The sequence below is a fragment of the Pituophis catenifer genome, unplaced genomic scaffold, assembly GCF_029215685.1.
Source record: "Pituophis catenifer annectens isolate HBS135680 unplaced genomic scaffold, rPitCat1.0.hap2 SCAF_13, whole genome shotgun sequence".
Classification (NCBI taxonomy): Eukaryota; Metazoa; Chordata; class Lepidosauria; order Squamata; family Colubridae; genus Pituophis; species Pituophis catenifer.
Window position 1 is genome coordinate 24587822 of NW_027256893.1, and position 12217 is coordinate 24600038.

Sequence of the window (12217 nt, forward strand, 5' to 3'; positions counted from 1 at the left end):
CTCCTCCGCGGCTCCTCCTCCCAGCTGAGCGCCGCTGCCCGGCCCCAGGTTGAGGCTTCCCGGGGCGGAGCCCGCAGCCCGGCGCTTGCGAGGGTCTCCGGGGTCGGGGTGGGGAGGAAGCCCCTTTACGCAACCCAGCCCCACTTTTCGGGGTGGGCAGGAAGCCCCCTCCCACCCTGCAGCTGGCTGGTGGAGAATCGATTTACTTTTTGTGTTTTCTTTGCGTGCTCAATTATAAACTACTAAAAAACTTGTGAAAGTGAAAGGGAAGAGAGGGGGGCGGTCGTGGGAACCGTTCCCCGGCTTGACACGGAACTCCGACTGGAAGGGCAGAAAGGGGGGGGTTGACCCGATAAACCGGACTCTTAAGGGGGTGGGCTGTAGGGGCAAAGCGAGACCAACTTCGGAAAAGTTTCTCAACCTGCTTGAAGTCCTGTGTGGATTTCAACCTCGAATGCTGGCTGGGGAATTCTGGGAGTTGAAATTCAGGACCCTTAAAGTGGCCAAGTTTGAGACCCCCGCCCAAGACAATGGGACCGTCTTTGGATTGGGGAAAATATTTTTTTGTAACGTTGATGCAGGACGCTTTGCCTCCCCGCCTGCTTTCTCTGGCCTGGACTTTTCCCTAAAAAGCAGCCGCTTCAGTTGCTTATGAACTTCCTTGGGGAGCAGAGAACTTCAAGAGGTTGGGTTGGTTCCTGGCTCATTTGGGTGAATTAAGACATATAATTCCTCCTTTTGGTGGGGGTGGGGGATGGGGGAGTCTGCTGCTTGGTGCTCTCTTTCCTTGCCACCCTTTCTGTTGTGTGGCTGGGCGAGGGTTCACGGAGCCTTGAAAAACAGCCAAAGCATCCCCCCCCCCCTCGCCCAGTTTTATTGAAATACGCTTTGAAAAACGACTGTCTCTTAAAAACAGAGCCTGCATTGATATTTCTGACTCTTTCCTCTAAATAAATCATTTTACTTCACCATCATTTGAAGGGCTGGCTTGCTTGGATTTCAGGGAATGTTATATTCCAAGGGCATCTCACTTGTGATTGTGAATAAGCTGAACAATACTGTTAGGGGAAGGTTTGCCCGGGCTCTGTGCCCAGCTTGGATTATAAAGAAGGCAGCTTGGCTCTGCTGGTGGGCTTCCACACTCCATGTGCAAAAGGGCCACTTCTTAGTCCCACTCCACTGGACATGGTCCAGATTGCCATAGGAACATAGTGAGGTCTTGTGCAGAGAGAGCTGAACTGGAGCGGTTTTATTTTAATCTAGTACAGTTTTCTCAACCTCGGCCACTTAAAGATGCGTGGACTTCAGAATTCAGAATCAAGCTGGCTCGGGAATCCTGGGAGTTGAAATCCACACAACTTCAAGTGATTGAGGAAACTACTACTCTAGTAAAATAATGCTTTTCTGTTTTCCTTTGTGGTTGCCCTTGAGAAGTATAAAATTGACTCCTAAAAGGCAGTCTGTCCTTGGGGCTTTTAAAGGAACTCTGCATGCTGCACACAGCTGCACATTAATACCCGCGGCGCAACATTTTATCCTTAGCAAATAAACGATGCTTGCACAATATGCTAAAACCTGTACACGGCCAAACTACAGTGACAAAGTAGAAGCCAAGGTATTACTTGAGGGCGTCTTATCTGAACCAGACGCCCCATTCAACTCTCATGTAGGTTATTGTGTGAACGCATCCATCATGGTTTGCTGGCCGTGGCTTGCAACTTAGTGTGATGGACGAGCATAGCTGGTTCCCACTACTAATGGGCTGAGGCTTCAGAGAAACCCGAAGACAAGTAAATGCTCAGATTGGAAGGTGGAAATGGGTGGGGGGGAATTTAAGGCAGGCTTTTAAAATGGGAAGGCTTTGGAATAGGTCAGGTTACAGGCACAGCGAAGGTTAATTGAAACCACTCCTTATTGTCAAAAGGGCTTTTTCTCGGAGGTGCCTGAGCTGGCAAAATCTCCATGGCAATTCACCCCAAACAGAAAGCAAGTAAGACAACTCTGCAATGGTGTTTGCTTTCTGCAGCCATGGAACCACGCAAATGTGTGCTTTTTTTTAGACTTTAGAGAGGGGCATGCACCCCACCCCCCCACCCAGGTCCAGGGCTTTGGCACTGCTAGATCTGCCCACTTTATAGAGAGGGCATCTGGGGGAGGTTACCTCTCTGCTTTTAGCCTGTTGTGAAAGCTCTCTGTGGGGGTTTAAGCCTTGAGAATCTTAATGGAATGTATAATCTCCAAATAATGAATAAATGAGGAGGATTCCTGCTGGAAGATTGGGCTGCTTCCTATGAGCCTATTATGCTCATTTCCTATTTGTCTTTTTGCATGGCATCCCGTTGTCCAGAACGTGTTTCTCAACCTCGGCAACTTGAAGGTGGATGGAAATTCAACTTCTTGCTGGCTGGGGAATTCTGGGAGTTGAAGTCCACCCATCTTTAAGTTGCCAAGGCTGAGAAACACTCGGCTAGAATGTCTTGGCACAGCCTTTCCTAACCTAGGTCACAATTCCCAGATTTCCCCAGCCAGCATGATGATCTCTTTGAATTGTTCATGAAATGGAGTAGAATAGCCCATCTTTCATGCTAATAATCTGGTTGAAAATGCAGCGGGGCAAGGAATCAAAGGATTCATTTATATTTTTAAATGACTCTTGGCATCTGTTTGAGGAATCCTTTGACAAGGCCAAGTAAAGGGAGAAAAACACATCCACAGTTACTTGCGTGAGTCACACGGTTGTACTAAATGGGAAGAACTGACTCAAAATTTCCTGTGGATTTGCATTCATGCTAAAAAGTTTTGGCAGTAATTATGAAAAAAAAAAAAAAAACACCAGGGAGAGTAAAATATGAAATGCTAGTATGTTTCATGTTCATGTATCTCTGGCTGTCTATACTGCATTTTGAATACACAGGAATGGGTTTATGAAACTTGGGTCTCTTTGCATCACGCCTGCTTAGTTTCATGACGGTTGTTTGAATAATCCAGAACTGGCTGTCACTGCAACGGGCTAAGCAAGAAGCTGAGAAACCACGGGATGTGACCATTTGCAGCTGGCTTCAGTTTTTGCTACCTTCCTGATCATATTGTTGTTGTTGGGGTTTTTTTTTTTTTCCTTAATCTCCGAGCAAAGGAAGAACTGAGTTTTTCCAAAGCTCCTGTCCTTTTCTGTGACGTTTTGAACACTCATTGAGGCCTCAAAGGTAAATAGAAACTGGTCTTCTTAGCTCTTGATGGGACACAAAGCTATCAGTTACTCAGAAAAAGAAGACGTTAACATCCGTTTTGTTGCTAAGTAAGAAAACCACCTCAAAGACAAATTCACAAAGTTACTAGAAGTTGAGCTTAGTTGAAAGGAAGCTTTTAAACAAAAGTACTGGCCAAATGTACTTTATGGGATTTTTAAAAATGGTTCAGAACAACTGCTTTTACCTGAAAAGTATATCTGAAAATAATGTCTTCTTGGAGGCTTTTAAGAAGAGGCTGGGCTGCCACTTGTCTGAAATGGTATCGGGTCTCCTGTCCAGCAGGGGGCTGGACTAGAAGACCTCCAAAGTCCCTTCCACCTCGGTTATTCTAGGTTATTCATGAAATCCTGTTTGTTCCAGTGATCCATAGCTGATCTACCAGTATTTATTTCGAAACCCAGACGGGTTGATTTTCCTCTGGTGAAAATGTTTGTTGGTTTGACTGGAAATTCCGGTTTCTAAAGCCAATGGGGCCCCTTGCAATTCTTGTACACAGTTGGTTAATACGCTAAGAGGTCCAAAGGATTTTCCGATGAGTGGAAAAGCAAAACCTTTCAACGGGGCAGATCACCGATATGCCAACGTGACCACAGGTGCACCAAAGTGGACAGAATAAATAAAAAAACTATCGTTCTGCCCGAAGGCATGGTTGGCTATGGCATTGCTTGGCTGACCTCTTTTAACTCTACTCCCAGCGACACTTGTTAAATAATGCTGGTTTGCAGCAGGAAAACAAACATGTTCCCACTGAAAAGAGAGAAGACTGAGATTGGGATAGATCCCTTATGCTTTTGCCCAGGTTTAGAGATAAATAATATTTTCAATCACCCTTTGATGTTTTATCACCATTTGAGCTGAGGTTTTCGCTCGGTTTAGAATGTGAAAGCTATTGGTTGGCTTAAATCCATCCACCAAACTGGAAAGGGGAATGTTTTAATCCAGTGCAACAAACAAAAGAGGAAATTTTTTTTAAAACCATTTTTTTCTTTCTAGTCCTCCCGAAATACTCTGTTTTCAAAAATGATTAGTTATAGTAAACGTTGGTCACAATGTAAAAATCTCATTATAGCAAAAAGAAACAAACCAATGAAAACAATTGCTACTGCTCTGATTTCATAAAAGTGCTTTCTCCCACCAGAAACATAGATCCAATGATACCATTCACACAAACGCCAATGGTTTAAATTAAAATCTCCCTGAAAAAGAGAGAATAAAAGCCGGATACTTACAGGAAGAATACCTGTTTTTATGAGTGCAGCTAATCAAGTTGCAGGATCTTCGGGGTGTCAGATATTGTCCCCAGGCAATTTTCGACTTTTTGCTCAAATGGATCAAGTCCCTTATTTTTAGATTGGTAAGAAATATATTCATTTTTTTTTAAAGAAAAAAATAATAGATTTGTAGCAAAGGAAAAAGCGCCTTCACCATTCAAACCGACAGATATAGTGTCAATGTCCTGTTAGGGCAAATGGATTGCCAAAAAAAAAAAAAAAATGGTTAAATTTCAACCTGTCCCTCTGCAGATTTCTCTTTTGATTGTAGGTTCTGATGCAGGATGAGCCCACTTATGCTCTGGCCCTGTTTTTTGCCCCCGAGAAACTGTCTACCTTTAAGTCCTCTTCCCTCCCACGTAAGAAGAATTTGGGGATTGCAAAGAATACTCCGAATGGGCGATTCTTTTTCCTCTTTTGCACAATCTTCTTTTAAAACACCGCAGTATTTGCTCTGGTGTCCTGTTCCCAGAAGCATTTTATGAATGGCAAACAGCTGGCTGAAGGACACGGAGTCTGCAAAGAGGGGAAGGGGAAAGATGACCCTTGATGGGGAAAACAGTTGTTAAGATTAGTGATATCAGACTTCCAAGTAGCTCTCATTCAGCAAAGCCCCCCTGGGAAGCAAAGGGGCAAGAGGAAAATTTCTCAGGTTTTAGCACAATCTTAATATTCAAGAAAGTCATCTTCCCCACTTTCAGGAACCCCCAAAAGCCCACCTTTAGGGATCTCGTTTGAGCATCTCTCTTCTATAAACCACAAGACAACCTTTGTTCTACTGTCGGAAACTGTGTATGTACAGAGAGTTAATTTTTACCATAAATTATAGACTGGGTTGATAGAATGAGCCTAAAACAGTCCCTAAACTGATAACACCAAGTCTGGACAATGTGAGCTTCAAAACATTGGCTCAGTCAATCTCGTAGGCAGGAACTAGCTGGCCCTGCCCTGCTATTTTAAGGGGAGCCAAAGAGAGATCAACGAATACAACGGCTGTTCATTTTTATTGAAATTTCTGTGGTCTGAAAGATAACATTTTGGTAGGACTGCCTATCCTCGATGGCTTCTTTGAGCTCATATACGCTGCTCCTTGTATCATCTGTGACGGTGACACAGATATGGTGTTTAGTCATATCTTCCATTGGCCTTTGGTTTTTCAAAGCATCAGGATCTTCTCCAAGGATTGTTGAGTTTGTATGAAGGGTTGAAAAAAATCTGGCTTGGTTGTTAGTGCTTTCAATGAGCAACCTTGATCAAGCATTGGGCAGCTTGTTTTTCTACTCCAAGGTGTAATTCCAAGCCTCCAGTTTTTCTTCCTTCAGGTTATCTGAGGGTCGAGCTCTTAGAGCCAGTGGTGGGATTCAAGTGATTTAACAACCGGTTCTCTGCCCTAATGATTTCTTCCAATAACCAGTCTGCCAAACTGCTCAGAAAGTTAACAACCGGTTCTCCCGAAGTGGTGCGTACTGGCTGAATCCCACCACTGCTTAGAGCAGTGTTTCTCAACCTTGGTAGCTTGAAGATGGGTGGACTTCAACTCCCAGAATCCCCCAGCCAGCAACGCTGGCTGGGGGATTCTGGGAGTTGAAGTCCACCCATCTTCAAGCTTCCAAGGTTGAGAAACACTGGCTTAGAGCTATATATTAAAACTGGCAACATTATAAGTCCTGACAATAAGGACTTTCTCCCCCCCCCAGCAAAACGGTCAATAAGGGCAGCTCTGCCCGGCGAACTACATCTCCCAGCGTGCCAAGGGCGTCACGGGGCAGCGAGGGATCGCGCGCGCGCAAGGCCCTCTGGGACTCCGAGTCCTCCCGCTCGCCTCGAGTTCGTCGCGGCCGCCCTGGCTTTGGCTCTCGACGCGCCGGCGGCTCCCAAGCGGGGAAGAGCGCGGAGTGCGCCTGCGCGCCGTCTCGGGACTCTAAGGCAAGGGGGACGCGCTAGCCGAGCGCGCCTGCGCAGCGGCCGACTCCGGAGGATCTCTCGCGAGGAAGGACGCCATTATCGCAGCCGCCCGGCCAAACACCACGAGAATTCGGCAAGGCAAACGGTAACCTCGCTTCTCTCGCGGGTTCCCGGCTGCGGATGCGGCTGCTCGGCCGCGGCGCCCGGAGGCCTCCGGCTCAGCCCCTCAGGACGACGGAGAGCTCGCTCGGGTCGCCTCACGGCGCCCAGCCCGCAGGGCCGCGAGCGGGAGGGGGCGGGGGCGGGGCGCGCAGGGGCGGGGCTTCAGACTCTGCCTCTCGCCTCTCTGCCCCCCCCGCGCCGCCCCCCCCCTCCCGTCGCCCCGCCCTTCGGCAGGCAGGAAGCCGCTCTGCCCGGCGGGCCCCCCCCTCACCCACCCAGGACTACAAGTCCCATCATCCGCAGCAGGCGAGGCGCTGGCGTCCGGCCGGCGGCTCAGATCCCAGCCCTCCAGCTTCGTGGCTGGGCATGATGGGAGTTGAAGTCCCCCACCCCAATTAGGATGGATGCTCGGATGGGTATCTTGTGACGTGTGGCTGAAGGACTGCGGAGACCCCCCCTCTCCTCCCCTCCCAATTCCTCCCCTCCCCCCCCTTTTTTTTCTTAGCGACCCAATCTGAAGGGTCGAAGGGGCCGTCGAGGTCATGTAGTCGGGCCACCCTTTTTCTCTCTCCTCCCCCCCCCCACCATGCGAGGACCTCCCTCCCTCTCTTTCTTTCTTAGCCGCTGTACCCGAGGTACCAGTGCTTTGTCCAGCAAAGATAGGGAAGGGAAATGTAAAGGGCACAAAAGAAGAGAAAGAGTGGACCCAGATTGTGGGGGCAATAAGCTGACTTTGTATAAAATATACAAAAGAATGAAGGCTATTGCTTAACGCATTGTAAGCCGCCCTGAGTCTCCGGAGAAGGGCGGCATATAAATCAAATTTAAAAAAAGAGAGAGAGAATTGAGAAAGGTGGCTGGGTGCCTGCTCGGTTTCTTTCCAAGAGAGTTTGGTGCTTCTTGAAGCATCTGGATTCCTCCAGCATCTTAAACATGAACCCAGTTGGGTGAGATAAGAAGGTGCTTGAATAATAAATGTTCTTTGGGTGAATGAACTGCATGTATGATAATTCTCTCAACAGGGACAGTTATAAAATAGTGCTGTAAAGGGGATTAAAGAAAATGTATACAAGCTCCTGTCCCATTGCAATGCTGGGCACTTAAAACAGGTCATAAACATTATAGGCAGAACAAAGACGTTTTCGGTGGTTTAAAAGCACGGTGTACAATTTATTAACAGGCTGCAGTCTTTGAAACATTGTAGGCAGTTAACAACTATCATAATAAATACATTGTAATAATAAGCAGGAAGCATTAAATTTGTACATAATACTTGCTTCACTTCATATGAGTATTTATATAACATACGTTGATGTTTTCACATCACTCTGAAATCAGTTGGTAACATTTAGGACAGTTGGTAACAGTTTATCCCTCTTGGACAGCAGAATGCTTTGATGTAGGGCACACCACTAATAAAAACAAGTTGTACAACCTGTTTTAGTGGAAGCAAAATGAGATCTTATCAAAGGATTGAACTTGAGCAGTTGCACATATGTTGCATGCAAGAAATGTGCAAATGTGTTGGAACTACTAGCATGTGGAACTAGAAAGCTTTCGATATGACACAATTCAGAGAAAACCTCAATGAAAAATACATTACATATCCAGAATTACATCAATTTTTATCCAAGCCAGAAGAATTTAAATAGGTATCCATTTCTTTGGGAGTTAAGCGTGGTTTTTTTGAATTAAGTGCGTAATTAATAATCCAAGCAATTTATCTATGCTAGTTCTATTTAATTTTTGGCCACACCAGACGCATATGGCTATACATATTTTGGAATTAGGATTGGCTGTTTTTAATTAAATGCGTAACCATATTGCTTGGATTGCTTGAATGAAATTTGGGCATTTTAAATAGCATTTTCTTTCATCTGTATTTGCAAATAGATGGCAGGGAGCTTTTAATAGTTGGCTGGGCTGCATGGATCACAATATATGAATATGGATGATATCTAGCTTTGCATAAACGAAAAGGACTTTCACACAGGCAGGTGAAGAGAAGCAGCAGAGGAAAGTGGAGCGAGCAGGTACTAGAGTCATAAGTGCTCCAATCTTGATGGCACATCAGGGATGATAATTGAATTGTGGGGGTCTCTGATCCCTGAATGGCCTGTCTGTCTTTCAAAAGGACCAGAGCAGTCAAACTGAATGGTAAAACAGATTGGAAATTCCGGGCATAAATGGGATCATCCGCTAATCTCTCTAAATACGGAACAGATTTAGAGACGATCTCTGTTGCTATTTTTTCATTAAAATATCTCCAGGGGGGCACCCATAATGCTCTAACCATTCTTGTAACAAGGCAGCTTTCTATGTTCCTTTGGAAAAGGAGGCCAAAGTAGAATTCCTTTCTCGCAGGTCAGGATATTTCCTTCTTGCTGGTCTTCCTTTCCCACTTTTATTCCTTTCTCACTGCATCCATTCACTTATGCAGGAAAAATAAAATGCTTGCAGTTGGCAGTGGCTGCAGCAGCCAGCTAAAATAGATCCTTATATCCCTTTGAGGGGTGGTGAGAAACACAAGACAATACTCTTCCTTTAGCAATTTCAGCTGTTTGTGTGCCTTGACTTGATAACAAAACCAGCATCCCAGTTGACTTAATTACAAGAGCAACTGCTCCTAAATCCCCTCGGGATTCTGTTTTCTATTCTCTTAGAATTGCTGGAAAGCCACTGTTCATCACAATAAATATTTAAACTCGGAGCTATTCTGTGTAATTGGTTTTAAGGATGTCAGTAAAATCAGATAGACAAAGGTATACCGTATGCGATGACTGGATTTTTTGAAAAGGGTTGGAAACAATTCCAGGCAAGTCAAGTTCAAGTGTTCTCTGCCCCCCTCTGAACGACTCAAGGAGCTGTGCAAAACCCAAGCGGGACTTTTGGGACATGTCAGCCTGTTTACTCACATGCAGTTTGCCGATTTGAGGGGAATAGAAGACAACGCTTTATATTCTCCCCTTGACTTTTCCTTACTAATAGCCCTGTTTTTTTAAAAAAATAAGCAACTCTTATTAATCAGTATTCCATGTGATATAATTGGTCCGGGATCAATGAACTTGGATGGGAGGGTTAAAAGCTCCAGTGGTTCTGAAGACGGGATCCAAGCTTGGGTTTGTAAAGCTAGAACCAATCTCGCAGAGTCTGTAAACGAACCTTGGCAGCTGCTGGAATCGAGAGATGCATTTGGGGCCCCGGGTGGTTCTATAAAATGGAAGAGTTGGAGAGCATTTGCTGCCCAAAATAATACAAACGAGGCGGGAAGAAACTACGTTCTCCAGATTGATCTGATTCCTGTTTGCGCTGGGTTTGTTTCTGGTCCAATTTTTTTTTTAATACTGGAAAAGGATTTATAGATTTATTAATGCAGTAAATATCTGTGGTGTCAGAAACATGCAAGATCTGCTCCTGAAGACACTTAATTTAATCCACTTAATAAATGTTCTTTTTCAATACCGGGAAAGGCCGTGAATTCTGACAGGTGCCTCTTTCCAATTAGCCCAACTTTATTGCATTTTTACTTCAGAGCAGCCAAGGCAGCTTTCATGCCTTGATGGCTGATCTCTGGATTATGATGCTGAACTTCGTTCCACTTTATTATCTTCTGAACTTTTTGGCCGTCCCGTTCTTCAAAGGAGAGGGCTTTTCTGACTAAATTAGAGTGACGTGGGAATGGAAAATCATGTCAGAATCCAAGCTACCACCACCAAGAGTTAGGAATCCATGCTTTGAAGAAATAGAAGAAAGGTGAATGTTCTTTAGTACCTCAGCAAACCGATACTTGGGATTTCTTGCCAGTTGTGGTTTTACTCCTTCTTGCAAAAGATGGAAACTTAGGAGAAGACATGGTTTTTAAACTTTCCTGTATTTCCTGCAAAAGCAACAGATGGGCAGATTTATTTTGCCCTCCATTTAACAGATTTCGTTTCTGGCCTTTTCTCCTAAACAGCCTGCACTGGCTGGAAATTCTGGGAACTGTGGACTCCACACATCCAAGGGCTCTGATCGTACGAAGGTGCATTAGAAATCTTCTAATTTATTTAGTTACAATTCTATCCAAATCCTTGGTTTTTTTATAGGTGAAGATGTCCTTTTGCCACAACTTCCCTGAAGTTAAAATGTAAGCAATCATTTTGGTCCTGCAAAATAGGTGACGTAAAGCTGTGGCAGAATTTGTGTCAATTTGCATAGGATTGGCCCATTTCTCCAAAACTACATTCAGAACTTTGAACTAAGACTTGGTTCCATTGAATTTATTCTACTTTATGTTATTCTAATATGATTCGGAAACTCTCAAACCTGGAAGGAATTGATGGAATTGATGGCTTGCAAATAAGCTCTGGTCCATTTGTTGTTTGTCTTTGGACACACCTAAATGCAACTGAAATGATTTGCAGTTTTGTTGAAACAAACGCCAGAGAACTTGGTAGTGCAGTCTTCCTCCTCCTCATCTTCATCGGCTATTTTTGTCACTTTGGAGCAACATATGGCGGGAATATCTGCAACAAAGCCCTGATTTTCAAGAAGAAAAACATAGTGGTTTACAATCCACTTACTTATCAAACTGAACTGAAATGGATCAACCAGTGCAAGGCATAATAATAACAATAATAATAATCCTATCATGAGAAAGAAGGAAAATTATATTCTTGAATAGTTTTCATAATTTAATAAATGGAACAAGTATGCTTGACTAGCAAAGGAAGATCTGATTTTCATTCTGTCTTGCATCAAAATTATCTTGTCTCTTGCTCCAGATCAGAGCGGGCATATGCCTGGGGAAGTTAAGATTCTTGGCGGTCCTAAACTATGTGGAATCGCCCCATAAGCAATCTATCCCCTGCCTATCGTTTTCTGCAGACAACAGAGGAAAGTATATTAATAATTGTTCAGTAACTTTGCCAACTAGAATTTGGATATAAGTGAGTAAGAAGGCTGGCAGGGAAAAACTTGAATACATCCAGCAAGTTCTTGAGAAGTTTCAGTTATCCAACAGGGAAAGCGGCTAGCCATTGGGCTAGATCAGGGGTCTCCAACCTTGGCAGATTTAAGATTTGTGTCCCAGAATTCCTCAGAAGACCCCTGGGTTAGATCCCAGCAGGCTAGCAACTTCTGAAGGCTTTTTTACAAGAGTGAACAATCGCATACATACTCTGTCTGTCAGCTTCCTGCAAGAGACATATGATAGACTTACTCTAGCACCTAGGTTCTAGATGGCACATTTGTTTGGGCAGGGTTCTTATGCTCTAAGCAAGTGCTATTAGAATAAGGACACCTGTGTAAAGGACCATGAAACGATAATGTTGTTCTGAAGTTTCTACAAAAAGGTTCAAAAGGCACCTGGCAGATGGAAAAGATTGAACTGAAGGAGGAAATTCTACAGTTAGGTTTGCAGGATAACGAATTTTGTTTGAGTTGATTTTTATTTCATGGACACATCTATGACATTTTGCCATTGTCTAATTCTGGGAATTTGGGGCTTCTCAGTTTAGCATTCTGGGATTCCTTGGTGGTTACCCATCCAAATGCCAGCTGGGCCCAACCCTACTTAGTTTCCAGTGCCATGAGGTTGTGGAGATGTATTTTTCCAATTGTTTTTCCCTCCAAAAATACTTGGAATGAACA

General features: G+C 44.4%; 1 protein-coding gene across 5 annotated transcripts in view; it reads left to right on the top strand.

Annotated features, from left to right (window-relative positions):
• The first annotated feature begins 6498 nt into the window (after positions 1 to 6498).
• BANP (BTG3 associated nuclear protein) overlaps positions 6499 to 12217 on the top strand; it is an 86308-nt gene continuing 80589 nt past the window's right edge. For all 5 annotated transcript variants that reach the window (XM_070952686.1, XM_070952688.1, XM_070952687.1 and 2 more), the window contains exon 1: positions 6499 to 6569. The gene's annotated coding sequence lies outside the window, so the exon portion shown is untranslated. The remainder of the gene's footprint in view (positions 6570 to 12217) is intronic.